A 17922-nucleotide genomic window follows, 5' to 3' on the forward strand; every position below is an offset into this window, starting at 1 on the left:
ATTCCAGGGGGCAGAAAAGGTTTTCCTGCTCCCTTCTTGGTGTCTCCAAAAGCATCTCCACTTCCTGGCCCTGGGAAGACAAACCCGCAAAGCACAGGAGGCAGTGTAGAGGGGGCCTCCCTTTCCACACACAGCCATGGCCTGCTTATGCAGCTACGTTCTAGTTTTTTTTTCCCGGCGTGCCGGCCTGGAGGAGGACTGAGTCTGGCTATGGCATGGCCTCCTGATATACTCTGAGAGGGAACCAGAGGCCAGGCTGGGCCTGTGCTGTGCTCCACTGGCACCCATAATACCCCTCCTCCTTTGAGCTACCCAGATGCCACGTGTGGGCAGGTCCCTCGCCCTTCCCAGGTCCTGCATCCAGACCAGACCCTGAACAAAAATAAGTGTCCATAATGCTCATATCCCACTAGAATCGGGCACGGTAGCCCTAGGAATTCAACCCCAACCAGGGTCCTCCCCACCCCAGCCTTTTCAGGAACTTCTTGAAGCGAAATGGGGACCCACAGCATAATCCATGAGCACTGTTAAGGTAACTGTTTACCATGGGAAGGAGTCAGGAGAACACCCAGTCCAGCTGTCTTTCCATGGGGCCACTCCAGTGTGCAGTTTGTCCAGTTCTGTAGGTGGACTGGATGGTGGGGAGGTCCCAACAGAACCTGAACAAAATAAATTCCTGGGAAGGCCAGATATTTTTGTCCTTGGGTCTCTGGGTTGTATGTTTAGAAGCTCTTGGCTTAACTAGTTCTATCTCATTTTAGGATCTGCAAGGAGGATTGGCAACCCAAGATTCTAAATAACCAGACCCATTAGACTCCTGAGCTCCCAAGGGCAAGGATGAGGGTAAACTGACCCCAGGGTCCCAGCACCTTTTAACAACTTTTCTGTCATGGTCCCGTCTGACACAACCCTGCCAAGTGACCAGTCTCATCTTGAGTCACTCTCCATCCTCTGTGCCCCACCCACCTGACGCCTTGCCATCTCACCCAGGCTTCTCTCTTGCCTGGAACAGCCAACACTCCCCTTCACCTGGCTAATCCCTACTTCACCCTGTACTTCTCTACATTTGAATTTTAAAACCTAAGTGCAGGATTTAGGTTCAGCTTAGCCAATTGATGTCTTTCAGGATGCTGACCCCATCCTCCAGTGTTATGCCTATCTCCCTCAACTGTGACATCCCTGATTTCCAAACAATCCTTTGTGCTTTTATTGTTGCTGTTGTTATGGTGCCCCGTAAGTCTTCATCACTAAAAAGTTTGGATAGGAACGGGTCCTGCAGACTGCTACTAGAGACTTCCGTCCTAGGCGTCGGCATGAATCCGCTCATCTCCATACTGATGTGATAGCAGAGTGACAAGGTGGTGTTCCGATTATCAATTGCTATGGAAAAAATAAAAGCTCAGACTTGGCAATGGAAAACGCCAACCATTTTAAGATACAGATTCTGGGAGTCAGGAATTTGGACAGAGCACAGCAGGGATGGCTTCTCTCTGTTCCATCATGTCTAGGGCTTCGGTAGGTGACAAGGGGACAGTGGGTGACCTGAACAGTCGGGGGCTAGAGTTATCTAAAGTCTTCTTCAGTCACTTGTCTGGCACTGGCATTGGGATGACTCAAAGGTTGGTCTCAGTTGAGACTGCCCCACTTAGACCTGCATGTGGCTTCTCCATGTATCTTGAGTGTCTCATAGGATGGCAGCTGGGCTCTAAGAATGAGGATTCCAAGAGAAGCAGGCAGAAGCCATGGGGCCTTTTTGGACCAAGTCTCAACAGTCACAGAGCATCACCTTCTCCATGCTCTATTGATCAAAGCAGTCACAAGACGATCGGATTCAAGGGTAGGAACATAGACCCCACCTCTGGATGGAAAGAATGTCAAAGATTTTAGAACAGCCACAGTATCACAGGAAGCTTACACCCAGGTGCAGAAGTGCTTAGAGGTTGGGCTCCCTCACCAAATTAGAGTGTATGTCCCGGCCAGCAGGCTACTCAGTGGTGAGAACTAATCAAGAAGAAGCCCTATTCAGAGGCCTCTCACATCCCTGCAGAGAGGACCATAGACCAGGCTATCGCAATAAGGACCCTCTAGCAGAACAGAGATTCGAGGTGAGTATTGGGTCTCCTGAAGAAGGCAGAAGCCCAGTTATTACTAACAGGACATGCTTGGGGTCAGACCAGCAACATGTGGCATGATTTAGCTGAGAACCAACAGATTTAGCTGAGCACTTTCAATTCTCCTCTGCTGAAATTTAAAAATATTATATCTATGGCACATTTATGATTTGATAATTCATACATTGCATCAAAAAAGGAAGGGGACGAAGGCTTGTTCATCATAAACCCATGCCAGCTTTTAGTGATCACCATACTTTTTAAACACACATAGACCACCCAGTCTGATCAATGTGAGACCAGACTGGGAAAGGGAGTAGGCAGCACATAAATCAAGAGAGAAATAGGAGAAAGCAAATGAAGAAGGAATTTAAAAATTAGTCCTAAGTTCCTGTAGAGCAGAGCTCCCCAACACCCCAGGCCATGGACTGGTCCATGGCCTGTTAGAATCCAGGCCACAAAGCAGGAGATGAGTGGCAGGCAAGCATGCGAAGCTTCATCTATATTTGCAGCCGCTCCCCAGCCCTAGCATCATCACCTCAGCTCCACCTCAGATCATCAGACATTAGGTTCTCATAGGAGCACTGGTCCCTGGTGCCAAAAAAGGTTGGGGACCACTGCTCTAGAGCACACTAGAAGGAGGGGGATCCCAGGACCCAGTCATTCCAGGTGCTCCCAGCCTGCCAGAAGACTGGTTTTCAGCTCTTCATCAATATCCTGCTTCAAGGCTGGCCCCATTTCTTTCAGAAAGCAAGCCATTTGCACTGATCTGGGGTCACTTGAAGGCCATTTTACCTCACAGGCTGGAGTATTTGGGACTTGGGAGTTCATGGTGGGGCAACAGAAGGCAAAGAGCTCAGAGAAGGGTCTGGGGAAAAGTGAGAAAAAGTGAAATTGATTTGGGGGAGTTGGTATACAGTTATTCCTGTAGAAGCTGTGTGCAGAAACCCAGGGTACTATCATCCACATAGGTCATCAACTTCTGGGTGTCTGGCTCACACAATTCCAAAAACCCAGAACTGGGTGGTGGCTGCTCTGAGGTCATCTAGTCCAACCCTCTCATCTTAGAGAGGAAACTGGCAAAGTCCATTAGTACTTATTGAAAATTCATATGCTCTCCCTCCATTTTCCAGTCTTCCTTGTAGTGAAGTAGGGATCACATGATTCATTCTGGTCAATAGACTATAAGTGACATGTGTCAACTATGGACCCAAATAGTTAAGAGATAATCCACCTCCTCCATTCTTCTCTTCCCCTGCCATTGTGATCTTATAGTCCATGCTCTGACAGCATGACTACATGACGGAAGAGGTTCTATCCATCCTCGTCAGAGCAAAAAATAAAGCTTGATTGTGGTAAGCTGCTGAACTGTGGGAATTTATTTGTCACTGAAGCATGGCCTGACTTAGCCTGACTGATATGGAAATCAAGGCCTCGAGAAGGAAAGTATGGATTTTGAGTAACTGTGAATGATGCCTATCAGATCCCCTTACCATCAGGAAAACAGAATCAATGCAGGTCAGATGGTAAGATTTTCTACTCTGGGATGATAAACAGGCAGCATTGATCCTCTCAACATTGCACAGAGCTTTATAATTTACAAAGCACATTCATGGACCCCATCTTGCTTAATCCTCCCAGAAATCTTGGCAGGACATATTTAGCCCTATTTTATTAGGACTTTAAAATATATGTCCAAAGTTATACAGCGAGGAAATGATAGAGCCAAGACAAGAACACAGGCCTTCCCTCACACATCATCTAATTGCCCATGTTTTTAGGATATTGGTATCTTTAAAAGAGATTATAGCTCTTTTTTCCTCTTCCTTTCTCCAAAAAAAAAAGAAACAAAAAAAAAAGAAAATACTGGTTAGTATATGCTAATTTTTTCTCATAGGTCTATTTTTACAGTAAGTTTATTTCAATATATCAATTGAACCTGGAGATAACAGAGGCACCCAGGAATCATGGAGCCAGGGCTGGGAAACTCCACCCTCAAGGGTCTCTGGCTGAGAGAGTCCCCTTGGCCGGTCCCTGAGGAGGCATAGCCACCATGGTCCCTGTCTGAGCAGCAAATGAAGAAGTTGGATTGGACCACATCAAAGCAAAATTTCTTCAAAAAATCCAAATCAGATCCAGGTTCCTCTTCTTCACACCACAGAGAGTATGTAAAGGGGACCTTCTGGGGCTGCTTCCTCTTTAAACAGAAAGGGGAATGGCTACAGGCCTAAGAGTTGCCATTTATGTCTGAGAGTAGGTGACAAGTTAAAAGGCCAAGGTTGGGGACCCAGACTCCTTGGGGCCCTGTACTCTCCAAACTGAAGCCTCAGCCATAAGAAGCCCTGGCTCTCCTGAGAAGCCCAACGCCCCCACAGCCCCCGATCCTGGCTACCCACCTGGGCCCATGTGATCTGGATGTCACTTCATTTTTTTTTTTTTTTTTTTTTTTAGGCAAGGCAACCCTTGGTTGACCTCACAGATTACAAGGACCTTGTCAGTTTTAATCCCTTATTTTTTTATTTTTTTACACTACAGCACCTGGTCTTCCTAGGTGATCTCATCCACGTACTAAACAGGCCCGACTCTACTTAGCTTCCGAGATCAGATGGGATCGGGCTTGTTCAGGATGGCATGGCCGTAGACCTGGATGTCACCTCAGACCCTCACCTGCCCTCCCCTCCTTGTCAGTACCCAGATGGATAACTCAGTCCTGGAGTCCCATGTCCTCTCCAGCTCCTTCTTATTGGGCCTCCATAGACTGACTTCCATCTTCACCTTGGTTCTAAAGCTATTCCCACGAAGGCCATCACCAAGATGCTATTGTCCCAACAGGAAGAACTTAGCCTCAAACCAGGCCTCATCAGTTATAAGTTTGTTACCTTGAGCAAGTTATTTACTTTTTGTGATCTCAGTTTCCTTTTCTGCAAAATGGGGATAATAATAGGCCCTGGCTCATAGGGTTGCTGTGAGTATGAAATGAGGTAATGTGAGTAATGCACTTGGCAAAATGCCTGGTTCCCATGGTCTATCATACGAGGAATATGGGTTATCAATCCTTCATTCAAAACTCTTGAGGCCAAAGATCATAACTTTTCTTTTTTAAAATTGAGATATAATTGACATATAGCATTGTATTAGTTTTAGTTGTACAACTTAATAATTTTATATATGTACATATTATGAAATGATCTCCGTGATAGTTTAATTAACTAGCATCCATCTCACACACAGTTACCAGTTTTTTTTCTTGTGATGAGAGCTTTTAAGGCCTACTCTCTTAGCAACTTTCAAATATACAATACAGTATTGTTAACTATAGTTACCATGCTGTGCATTGCGTCTCCAGGATTCATTTATCTTATAACTGGAAGTTTGTACCTTTTGACCACTTTCACTCATTTCGCCTACCCCCGCCCCATGGCAACCACCAATCTGTTCTCTGTTATCTATGAGTTTGGTGTTTTTACTTTTTTTTTTAGATTCCACCCGTATGTAAGATCATACACTATTTATCTTTATCTGACTTATTGTGCTTAATTTCTCTTATTTTGGGAGGTAATATGGTGCATAACCATCTCTAATATACCTTGCGTGGTGGGTGCCAGGACAATGCCCCACAGTCAGATGCGGTCACGATTCTATAGCAAACGCGTCAACATTCACATGGAGGGGTTTAAATAAAGACGGTAAAAGAGCCTCTCCTGTTTGGGTTAAGTTTTGCTGCCAGATAAGATGTGGCACCAAACTGACAACAACAAAAAAAGCCAACTTCTTGTGTCTTTGGGGGGTTTTTTTGGAGATCTTTGGATTTCAGTCTTACCGATAAGGGATTGTGATTTGGTGTTAATATTATTCACATTTACACATTTGGATTTTTCCGTCACCGAGAATGTCGTTATGTGCCCGATGACTCCTTCCCAGGAAGCCCCAGCTCCAGAAGTGTTCCCTACTCTCTCACCTCACCCTAACTCCCTCCCTCAGTGTCCCACAGCCCGTGGGGGTTGGCACGGGACAACCCGAGGTCATTTTACATTGATATCTGCTGTGTAGCCCGTGTACATAAGTCAACTCTTTTGAGGGCAGGAATAGTGTTTTCTACTTCTCTGGTCATAGTCTGGCAGCACCTAATAAACCCTCAGGGACTGGTAACAGTTAGAAATGTACACCTTGGGCTTCTCTGCTTTGACAGCCATTTCCTCTTCCTATTTAATTCACCTCACTTAATAACTCTTTATCTCTTTTGTGGTTCTCCACAATTTGATGGTTCTTTCTCAGCATCGCTCTCATTTCACAGTTGTCTCTCCCACAGTTTGAAAACTTCTTCACGCATCTGCAGGCCGAGAGAACTCTTTCTCAGACTGCCCTCACTCCTGCCTGTCTACCTTCCTTAAGAGGACTTTGAATCAAATCACCTTCCCTGAAGCTTGTCAATCAGGGCCAAACCCTCCCCCAACCTGTTGGTCTTCATTTCTGTCTGGTCGCCTAAGCAACCCTCCCAAGCATCCTCACACACCCCTCACCATCCCTCCCTTCTTCCATCTTGGTGTCTCCCCAGCTTCCCGGGAGTCCTCACTGGGCCCAGCCTGCCTTCAACCTGTAGTGAAAGTTGGATTTTCCATCCAGAAATATGAAACCCGAGTCACCTTCTTTTGTGAAGTCTTTCCAGATGCATCTCACCCTGAAGCTTCTGGTACCCCCATTTCACCAACTTGACTTGGTTTTAACAAATTTCTGTACATGAATTCCCTCTCACCACCATCTCCATTATTAAATTGGAAGAAGGGTTTAAAAGAAAATGAGCTCATGGAAGGCCTCCCAGCATTCTGCTGGGGCAACTGTGGGTCCCCACCCCAAGGACCTGGAGTGTCCTGTTCCATAAAGTTCTTTGGGAAACCACAGCCTGGGTACTATTCCACATGTTCCACGGGGAAGCTCCGCCTGGGTCCTGTTCCACAATTGTTCCATGAGGAACCTCGGCCTTTCACTTTCACCCTCTCTTGGCCCCTTCTCTGCAGGGGTTCTTCAGCAGGAGTCGAGCTCAGCCTCCCAGAGATAGGGAACCTGGCCCCTGCCTTCGAGGTGAAGTGGTCCCTTCACCCCTCCTCCTCTGCAGTGGGAGAGATTTTCCTAAATGACTGCTCACTGCTTTCGGCCCTTTTTTAAGCCAACTTGACACTGGATGGTTAATGCATAGATTCACTTCTGATGTCCCCTGGTGTCTCCAGCTCATAACAGATCACAGGGTGTCCTAAATCCTAGTTTTCTCAAACTGGAACAATGGGGAACTTTTGTTTCCCTTCTCCTCTCCACCTCCCACTCAGTTCTCACGGCTTCCTCTTAGGCCCCTCAATCCATAACTGGCTGGGAATTCATGCTCGGCCAACCCAAAACATTAGCATACCTAAAACCCACATTTACATTTTATTACTCTGTAGGAAGACAACTTACAATACGACCTACAATAAATTGGGGAAAGAGAAATTGAACAAGTTCTCCTGGGTGGCAGGTCTGAGATATATACCTATGTGTTACTTTTAAGACTTTTTTTTTTTTTTAACATAGAAATGGCACAATTTTAAAAGTAACGTAGCCTGCAGGCGGTAGGGTGTCTTATACCACTAGTATTTCTGCCTCATTTACTCAATTCTTTTTTTTAACCAGAATTTTTCCCTAATGGGGAATCCCCTGATTTTACATTCGAAGCTCTCCAAATTTAGTTCCTCCCCTCTTTTTGATTGTATATTTATCTGTCAAACAAAAATGGACTGAGAAAGTATACTTTGAAGGGCAGGGACGGAACCTGAGGAGGCTCCTGTGGGCTATGCATTTAAGTTCAAATCTTGAAAAAGAGTAAATCACTCCAGGGTGCCAACTGGCTAATTTTTACATTAGAAACTTTAAGGTAAGTTTAAGTAAAATTACTAGAATTCTCTTCACAGCTATCAGTTGTCCAATAAGCTGATGATGCTATGTATCCCTCGAGTTTATTACGTGACAACAGGGACCCCCCAGAGCCCCTAAAACACAAGCGCCACACAAGATAACTCCCCTTAGTTGATGCAGCTAACCCTCTCCTCCTCACTCAGCTCCACAAGGAGCACATCTGCTACTGACTCCCGCTCACCACTGTCAGCCACTCTCCTCTCAGCCTGCACCATGGGCAGAGGCTGGTGACACTGGGGACAGAATGCCAGGAGACGCCCTTCAGTCCTTGCACTGTGGGAGAAGAATGTTGTCTCCCTCTCTCAGTGGCTCTGCTAAGATCACAGTGAGCAAAAAGGAAAAATCAAACCACGCTGTTCCGACAGAGATGCTGCTTAGGGACCTGCCATTTAAAGACTCTGAGGAGGAGGCTGCACAGAGTAGCGGTCAGCCCACCTGTGCTGGCCCCTGGGGTGTGTAAGGCCAGCCCTCCGCTCCACTTGGCTCCATCCCCTCATGGCACCCAGTGCAGTGCTGCCCTGGGTGCCCTCTCTCTACCCAATCAGTTTCTCCCCTACTGAAGAGTCCCATCAGCACACACCCATTTTACTTCCTCCTATCTAAAAAAAATTTTTTTAAGGAAGAAAAAGAAAAAAATATCCTTTGGATCTAGGTCACTCTTCAGCTGCCACCCTATTTTTCTTCTTTCTTTTAGAGAAAAATTCCTCAAAAGAATTATTGATGTTCGCAGTCACTGCTTCCTCTCCTCCTATTTTTTTTTGAACCCTTTACAGTTGGGCTTTGCTCCCTACCACACCCCTGAAACTTGCCAAGGGTCACAAGGGAATCTACTGGTCAGTTCCCAGTCCTCATCCTCCTCCACCAGCAGCATTTGGCCAATTGATCGCTCCTTTTTTCTAGAAATATTTCCTCCCATTTCTCCCATCATGCCTGTCTCTGACTCTATCTCCGTGACTACTGTTTTCGGTTCACTTGATTCCGGGCTCCATCCTAGGGCCTCTTCTTTCTTGGCTGTGCTCAGTCTCCAGGCTATCCCATTCTATCCCCACAGTGAAAACCATCCATATGCCCATGAGTTTGTATCCTGGCTCTGACCTTTCCTAGCTGAGTGACCTTGGACAGGTCATTGAACCTCTCTATGCCTGAGTCTCCTCATCTGTAAAATGAGAATAACAATAGTACCCCATTCATAGGGCTGTTATAAGGATTAAGTAATTTTTTTTTTTTAAGCACTGAGATATGCCTAGTAGTCTTGTTCAGTAAATATTCTTCCTACCCCTTCACCTGGTCAATTTCAGCTCACTCTTTAGGTCTCAGTATAAATGTTACTTCTAGATTTGTGTGCAACTTCTCCTTGTCACACTTAAAAAATTATGATCAATGCATGATCTCTGTGATCGTTGACTTTAGCTTCTCCGTGCTACCTGGTTAGCCCTTAGAGAGCAAGGACAGTGGCTTCCCTTATTACTGCTCTATCCTCAGCACTTAGAGTGATTGGTTGAGGGGGCGGGGCACGGTGGTGGGGCAGCCCTCAATGGAGTCACTGGATGAATGAATGAAAGGCTAAACACATGAATGAATGGGCTCTAGATGGCTGCCGTAGCCCACTGGGGCTTAATGGAGAGGGCAGACCTCTCCTAAGAAAGGGGCCTTGATCAGGACACACTGAAGAGCCTGGGCTATGAAGGAGGCTGCAAACTCCCATCACCATGACCACTATGGAGGCCTCTTCATCCCTCTGTGCCTGGCTCTTGTGCCCTGGATGACACGGCTTTATCCCACAGCAGTAGTTGGTGCATCCAAGCCATCTGACATTCTGTGGCCAAAAAAAAACTCAAGCTAGCTTGCCAGTGTGAGAACCAGGGATTCTGTTTATACTCAGACCTGAAACTCAGTAATGACCTGGCATTCCTGAAACGGACTTACTCAGATCAGGCTGACGCCATGGAGGTGACAAGTGAGGTGAGAACAAGGCTGCAGCCCTGGCTCTGCCCGGGGTCACTTGTGTGACCCTGGGAAGAAATGGTTGAATCTCTGGTTCTTCGGTTATAAAATAATACTCCTAGTGCTGTTGGGAAGGTACAATGAGATACTATGCTTAGCATCTGGTGGAAATGCAGTTTTACTTCCCTTGCCCCAACAAGGAATAAAAATTTCCCATAGGTAATGAAACTAGTAGAAATTACAAAGCTTCAGGAAAGGGTAAAGCTTTTGCCCCGCCATGAATTACACATGTTTTGCCTTGGGTAGGGTAAATACAACATGATTTAATTCGATTCAACTCAACTCAATGGGAAACTATTTATATGGACCCTCTGTAAGCACGTGTATGTGCTACAGTCTGTGGAGAACATAGCAATATTCCAATTTCACACTTCTCTTTTGTTATTTCTCTAGAACTTTGTAGATAAAACAACAAAGGACTTCTTACAATCTTTAAAGTCTCACTCTGTTAATCCCATAATTTAGAGGGAACCAGCTTCTAATACGCAGAGGAAATTAATATTGCTTCAGTACCCATACCTCCGGTGCCTTCATATGCTTTCTGATGAAATGTAGGAATCAGAACACATCACTGAAATGAAGCCCATCTCTAGAATCCCAGCAGGCAGGGCCTCCACAAAGGCCTTGAAAATTCCAGAGCCTCAGCACACACTTAATCTGCCATGACTTGGGCGTGGGGGAAAGATATAGGAAGAGCTGATTCAAACCTTTAGAAGCCTAAACTCAAAACATATGGCACCGTCTACAATGTGATTCAAAATAAAAACACTATAAATTCATAAAACACAAAACTTGTATGTATGTTAAAGTTAAAATTGCTTCTTTCTAGATGTTTCCAAACACAATATTCTGGATAACTTTATCAGAGCTGCATTTTTTTTTTTCTTGTTGCTTTGGCACCCCTAACTTGCTGGTACAATGGCCCTTTGGTCTGCTGTGTCCTCACAAGATCAGGGGTGAGTGAACTCTGAGAAAGACGGCTATGTCTAAAATCTTTCCCACTGATAAGGAGTTGATTGACTCTAAGCATTTCATAGGGGCACCCCTTATAAACTCTATTCAGAGAAACAGAAAAACTGATGAGGTCATGAGATAACTAGATAGAGATAACTAGAAAACTATTTCAAGGTCAGTGGGTTTGGTTAGATGCTCAAACTTGTCTGTGTTACTTTTTGCCTCTCTCACATGAAAAGAAAGATAGATGTGTATCTTCTCCATGGGTCGGTGTAATATCTGGGTTCAGGTACAAAATCCTGGTCCTCCTCGAACAAACATCCAGTGCTCAGAGGTTTCCTTGGGAAATCTGTTGACAATTTCCTGTGATCTTAGACCCAGAGGCTGCTCTCCAAAAGGGCTTGCGATCATGATTTTAACTATCTCTGGGGAGATATTAAAAGAACACAGTCTCAAAATAATATTCAGCCTTTATATCCTAAAGAATGCACGGCAAAAAAAAAAAAAAAATGGCATAAGACCCATGGTTGGTAAGGATGTGAGGAAATAGGAATTCTCGTAAACTGTTGGAGGGAGTGTAAACTGACACAATTTTTGAGGGGGGAGAGCAATTTGCAAACCTATCAAAATTTTAAATTATAAATATCCCCTTTGACTCAATTATTTCATGTCTAGAATTTTATCCTACAAAGATCTATTCACACAAGTACTCAAAGATACAAGCAAAGATATTCATTGCAGTCATTGTTATCATATTTTTAAAAACTGGAAATAACCTAAATGTCCATTAATGAAGAAATAGTTAAATAATGTATGGCATATCTGTTTTATGGTATGCTATGCAGCAGTTTGAAAAACAAAGGTTAAGATCCATTGATCCATTTACATAAAATGACATGGAAAGAAGCCCACAATTACTCATTAAGTTAGAAACACAAGTTTTCCAACAGTATAAACCAAATTGTGTGTTTTAAAATATGTACATATATATTTTTATAAGCATAGGAAACATCGGGAAGATATTATGTCACCTGGGGGAGGGGTTCTTGGTGGTAGGAAGCAGTAGGGGGGCAGAGAATGGAGGACTTTTATTTGTTATTTTTCTATATCAAAGTTATAAATTTTTATATAAGGAACATATGTGACTTTCATTAAAAGGTTGTTTTATTTTTTTAAGAACGTACAGAGGCCTTTGGTGATGGGCCTTATGATGGTGTTCTAGCAACACACATATGCCATGACCAGAGTCAAATCCACCTTACCTCCTTGAACACTGTTTCAGGTTGCACACTCCTGTGAGTGTGATTGAGCACAAAGCTTTCAGAGAGAACATCATGCTCACCTGCTGCCAGATGAGAGAGGGTGTTCACTGCTCTGTCTGCTTCTTGGGGACAGAAAGGGCTTTGCAATTTGTGCAGTGCCTTCACTACCTTATCTCCCAACTGCCTAAAAGATAGGCAGGATACATTTTTTATTCCATTTCTACAGGGGAGGCTCAGAGAGGCGACTGAACCAGCCCCCAGTCATGTGACTGGAAAGTCAGTGAGCCACAACTGAATCTGGTTAGAAACTAGTTAAGCAGATGTGCTTGTCTCCACTGCAGAGGTACACACTTATCACCAGGACCAGACAGGTGACAACCCTGGGCGAGAGCAGTCTCTCCCTGGTCAGGGCTCAGTGGAAATAGCCCACATTGTCTCTAACTTTCATTTTCAAGCTATCTGACACATTTCAGCCATTAAATCTGATATGTTGGGGACCCATTCCATCTCTTGAAACTTTGCACATCTCTGTCTTCTACCATCTGTTCAGCCTAGTAATGCATTCATATGGACTGAACTGTGCCCCCTCAAAATTCATATGTCAAAGTCCTGACCTGCAATACCTCAGAATGTGACCATATTTGGAAATAGGGTCTTTCAAGAGGTGATGAAGTTAAAATGAGGCTCTAAATTAGGGTGGGTCCTAATCCAATAGGACTGGTGACCTTACGAGAAGGGGGAATATGGACACAGACATGTACAGGAAGAAGACAGTGTGGAGACACAGGGAGAAGACAACCATCCACAGGCCAAGGAGAGAGGCTTGGAACAGCTCTCAGAAGGAACCGACCCGGCGGACCCCCCGGGTCTCAGACTTCTAGCCTCTAGAACGGAGACAATAATACACTTCTATTGTTTAAGCTACCTGGTCTGTGGTACTTTCTTACAGCAACCCTAGCAAACTAACACACACATCTCTTGTTCTCCGTATCTCCAACTTCCTGAGAGAAGATATTATCCTGTACAAATTGCAATATCATCTAAAAAAAATTCTCAAGAGACCTGCATTAAGATGATCCAGCTCTACAAAATAATCAGCCGTACCATCCCACACTAAGAATTCTCTAGCTGAAAACTCTTAACAATGACTGAGGCGGACAAATGTATTTTGGATAACTACAGTTTGTTGAAGCAAAGTCCTCGGTCTGTTTACAGATAAAATAAAACCCTTCAGTCTATGAATCCCAGGAAATAGGAAGCCCTTTCACTTGTTCCAAGAAAGATAATTTCTGTTTTTAAAGTATGGATTTATTGGGTTTTATGATAAAAAAAAAAAAACTTTTAGAAATTTTGGAAAACATAGAAAATGTAGAAAAGAGAAGAAAATCACCATGACCCTCCCACCCTGAGACCGCTTCTGTTTACTTTTTGTACACTGTTGCTTTGTTTTACGTTGTTGTATTTCATAATTGGATACAGAGTTATATATACAGTCTTACATACCTTTTATTTATAAAGCGTTTCTCCATGTTATTATAATCTCTCTGTAAACATCATTTTAAATGACTACAAAGTATCCCAGCAAGTTGATCAGTTTTCTCAAATGTGAACTGCATAACATCTGCCTCAGAATTATATAGTGTATATTAAAAATGCAGATTTCTGGATCTTATCCCAGACCCATTAAATCTCTAGTGGTGGAGGCTGGGAATCCTCATCTTAATAAGTTTATCAAACAACTCATAAACTTACAAAAATTTGAAAACCACTAAAATCAGTACAACCAGTTTTATATCACCTTACTCCCAATGCTGAAAATTTCAGTTATTTACAATTTTTTCTTTTATAAATAACTGTGTAAAGAACATCTTTGTGCATAAACCATTTGCATTTTTATAGCATTGTCTCAGGATGGGTTCCCAGCAGTGATATTTTGTCAAAGATGTGAATTTTTAAAGACTCTTGATAAACACACAACACACCTGTACACACTTTTAAGCACAGTCTGCTCGGGTTTCAGGGAAAAGTCAGTGGCCAATTACTTATCTATATTGCTGGTTTATACTAGCTTTTGTTTTCCAGCTCTCTTTCAACAATGTTCTACCTTTATTACCAAAAATATTGAGTTGGGTCACAATAAAGTAGGCAAGGAATGAGCAGACAGTCAATAAAATGTCCTTTATTGATACATAAAAGATTCTGGCCTAACCCCATAGAAAACCGGGGCAGCAGATAACCACAGGCACTTGGAGGATTCCAGATACAAACCAGAACTTAAAATGGACATAGCAGCACCCCAACACACCCCCATCCCACACCCAAAAGAACAGTGCCCTCCTCAATTTAAGGTGATGACCAACACTTGAAGGCAGATGCACTGCAAGATGGGCTCACCCTCCCTGATGAAGAGGAATCATCTTTCAAAGAACAAAGAACACAGCAGCTGGCAGGATTTAGGGACCCCGGTGAGGAAAATTGGTTCATAGAGCCATAGTGTGCTCAGGGCAGATTTTGAGCTGCCAAGGGAGTCGGGAAGAGCCATGAAATGAAATGCATAGCAAGCATACTTTTTTTTTAGATTGTGTATTGAAATGGCTCAGAGGAGAGGAAATGATAGAGAGATATGGGCAACTTCAAGCAGCCCACTCCACCACTGGGTCACAGCAACGAGAATTCATTGTTTCTTTGGCCTTTACACAGTATTTACCACGTGCTAGGCATGGATTTATAAGATACCATCATTCCCATTCTACATATGAGGAAACTGAGACACAGATCGGCAAAGTAACTTGCCCTAAGTCACATAGCTAATAAGTGGTGGAGCCAATATTTAACAAAAGCAGTTTGATTCCAGAGTCCAGGCTTTTAGCCACTACTCTATGCTGCCTGGGAACAAAAGGACTAAGAAGTGTGGGAACCCAGTTCATAGAAAGAAAGAAAAAGCTGTGAGTAAAGCCAAAGCCACAGAGTCAACTAAAGTGACATCTAGAGCAGAGAGGCTCTCTGCTGACCCTCACACCCTAGCACATTTTGGAAAGATCAGGTTGTTCATTACTAACCAGCCTTTCAGCACGAGTCTTCTCCTACACCCCACCCCCACCATACACACACACACACACCCATTGGTTGCCCTGCATGCTGGCTTCAGAACATGGTACCTAAGTCCCTGGGATACCCTCTCCTTAGTACAATAACTCCTCCCCTTAGGGACCCCGCCTGCATTTTATATGAAGGACTGCAAAATCCATCATCAGAGCCCCTCATCCCTTGCCTCCAAGGCCTTCCACTGCTGCAATGAATTACTTGTGCTGTAAACTCCCATGTGGAAACAATCTACAGGATTTCCCATCAAACCTGGCTGGCTGGCAGCTCACATGCCGAGACTGGAGCGAGCTGCCTCCCCTTTTAAACAAACACATTAAGTTAATAATAACACCGACCACATTTGACAGCCACGTTTACTAATTAATTCTCATTTATCTTTTCTGTTAGGAAGGGGGTAGGATTGCCCAATTTACAGATGAATCAATTTCTTTTAAGGTGGCTCCAAAAAGTTATTGGAGAGTTTAACTGAGAACATCCCTCCCTGTTCAGCCTTGCCCACCGAGCTGGTGGCCCTACGTACCCTTAGCCTAAGCTCCCTGAAGGCCATATTTGGGATGGAGAAAGTCCTAGAATTGCTTCCTGCTCACTGCAGGTGGTGACCAGCCCTGCCCCTTGACATGAGCGTAGGTTGCTCCACACAACCACCCCTTCCATTCACCTGGCAGTGCCACCTTCACCATAATCCGAAGGAGGCTTGATTATGATTCCCATCACCAATGAGCAACTGAGGCTTTGAGAGGTCAAATGACATGCTCAAGGTCACATGGCTTGGAAGTAGCAAGATGTATTATCTGCAGTCTCACCCTTTACCCAGGAGTGACTGGTTCGGAAATTTGTTCCAGGTAATGTAACAGGCAGCTTCCAGGAGAACAGAAGTCTCCGTGCCCAGCCCTGGGCTCTGACCACAAAACCTGCCCTCTCCCCACACCTGCCTCCAAAGGCCTTTGGGCTCTGGGCATTCAAGAGCTAAACTGTTTGTGGGTTCTGGTGGGAGGAGGAACCTGTAACCTCTGTTCCCTTAATCCAAATAAGTTTATCTAAAGAATGCCGTTGTCTGGGTCAGCCATCCCTGGACTAATGTCTTCAGCCATGTCATTGGGTCTATGCTGGACTTCCACTCCAAGCTATTTTGAGCTCATGGCATCCCAAGGTTAGGAAAGGTCATTTGACGTGCTGTCTGCTTATATTAACCTCACATCCTATCTTCTCTCCCTTCTATAACATTTATTGAGCATTTTCAATGTGCCAGATGTTCCACTGGGACCATTAACATCCTAGATCATGTTCAGCTCTTGCAATAACACTACGAGGCACGTATTGTTATTGTGGTGTTGGTTTTACAGATGTGGAAACCGAGGCATAGATAGCTTTTGTGCATGACAAAAGTGACGCGGCTGGTGTGCAGCAGAACTGGGATCTCCCTTCGGACTCTAGGTTTCAGACACTGGTCTCCAGCTGATAGGAGGCACCTTTCACAACTCCCCCAACTCTTACCCTCCCACAGCAGGGGGTGCTTAACTCTCAGGGCCGATGGCCCCACAGTCACATGTTTCATCTGGTGATGGCCTGTGGGGCTGATTAAAACCATGCGTCATTTCCTAAGAGGACTCAGGGACCTTGTGCAGAAACTAACATCCTCACCTCCACCCTGCCTGCTGGGCAGGAGCATCAGCTGACTCTAAGGGCTGAGAGACCCAGGTTTCTGAGGTTATACTAAAAAAAAAAAAAGGAAGTGCACTTGGCTTCCTGCTCAGTCTGGCCCTGGCTAACCATGTCCCACCTGGGGTCAGCATGGTGGCTGGGACCTAATGAGTAATAACACCATCGGGCTTTTCTTGAACCTCAAATCTCCATATTTTCCTAGGGTCTCTCTAAGGACCCATAGCTCTCTGATGAACATGACCCCATGTATCCTCCTGATACCCTCAGGAGCCAGAATGAGAGGGGTGGCTAAAGGAGTCTACTTTTAAAGGTGGAGACACTGAGTCATGGAGGGGAGATTGGGTTTGCCAGAAGTGAGTTGCAAAAACTGAAATTTAGGTCCCATTATCTGCCAAGAGGACATAGATAGCTACAAGACCCCTCCACACCTCACCCTGATCTGAGAAAGAGTGAATGAGTTTCTAGGTCTCTCAAAGCAGCTGGACTGGAGGTGGCTCCAGGGCACTTGTTTAAAGAAAGGCAGTAGGCCTGACGGGAATTGACTAGACAGCCAAAGTGAATGCAGTTTGGCCATTATCTACAGGCCTAGCCTGCCTCCCACTCCCCGCTTAACTGTCCTGCCCCAAGACAGCACCGCTCTGGACACAGCTGGCCGTCTTTGGACTCTGCCTTTCCTCCACGCTGGGATTCAAACATCAGATAGCAAGGATACTGTTTGCCCGGAGAGCTTAGTTTTATGCCCATGCTAGCCCAGCTGTGCTCCACGGCAAGGTCCAAATGGGGAATTTCTCTCCTTCTCTCCTGTCTCAGATGGATCTGCTCAGCAAAGAACTGACCGGGCAAGCCTGCCAGGCAAGGAAGCCTGCCTCAGTGGATGGGGT

The 17922-nt window shown here is 44.8% G+C and overlaps 1 pseudogene; it reads right to left on the reverse strand.

Annotated features, from left to right (window-relative positions):
• Nucleotides 1-4637: 4637 nt before the first annotated feature.
• LOC120612831 (uncharacterized) lies at nt 4638-4754 on the reverse strand (annotated as a pseudogene).
• Nucleotides 4755-17922: the final 13168 nt, after the last annotated feature.

The sequence above is a fragment of the Pteropus medius genome, unplaced genomic scaffold (genome assembly GCF_902729225.1).
Source record: "Pteropus medius unplaced genomic scaffold, Ma_sr-lr_union100, whole genome shotgun sequence".
In the NCBI taxonomy this organism is placed as follows: domain Eukaryota; kingdom Metazoa; phylum Chordata; class Mammalia; order Chiroptera; family Pteropodidae; genus Pteropus; species Pteropus medius.